This window comes from Penaeus monodon, chromosome 27 (genome assembly GCF_015228065.2).
Source record: "Penaeus monodon isolate SGIC_2016 chromosome 27, NSTDA_Pmon_1, whole genome shotgun sequence".
Lineage (NCBI taxonomy): Eukaryota > Metazoa > Arthropoda > Malacostraca > Decapoda > Penaeidae > Penaeus > Penaeus monodon.
In genome coordinates this window covers 25,504,090-25,504,415 of record NC_051412.1, presented here as the reverse complement: position 1 = coordinate 25,504,415, position 326 = coordinate 25,504,090, and the positions used below count along the sequence as shown (strand labels likewise).

The following is a 326-nucleotide window of genomic DNA, read 5'->3' as shown; positions in this document are numbered from 1 at the left end:
CTGATAAAATGCGACAAAGAGAAAAGACGTGAAAACAGAGAGGAACAGAGCGAGGGACAAACCTTGTGAGACACAAAGGGAAGAAAAGCATTACCATTTTTGCTCTCACTAATATTACCTTGACAATTGTTAACATGTGTGGTTTATCGTCAAGAGGAAAATACTCGCAAGAATTTTCAAGATCACCAAGATAGCATTTAGTCTATTACATTTTCGTGTATATGGCTCTTTGGTATTTCATAAAATCGCCTAAATGTGTTTACGTTTATGCACGTTTCCCACACTCGGGCGGGAAAACGGATTCCAGAAAAGAAAATATTACCCGT

At 38.0% G+C, this 326-nt stretch overlaps 1 protein-coding gene across 1 annotated transcript in view; it reads left to right on the top strand.

The window, feature by feature from the left end:
* The window catches only part of LOC119590466 (protein croquemort-like), a 47,895-nt gene that overhangs the window by 1,669 nt on the left and 45,900 nt on the right, over nucleotides 1–326 (top strand). The gene's annotated exons all lie outside the window — the stretch shown is intronic.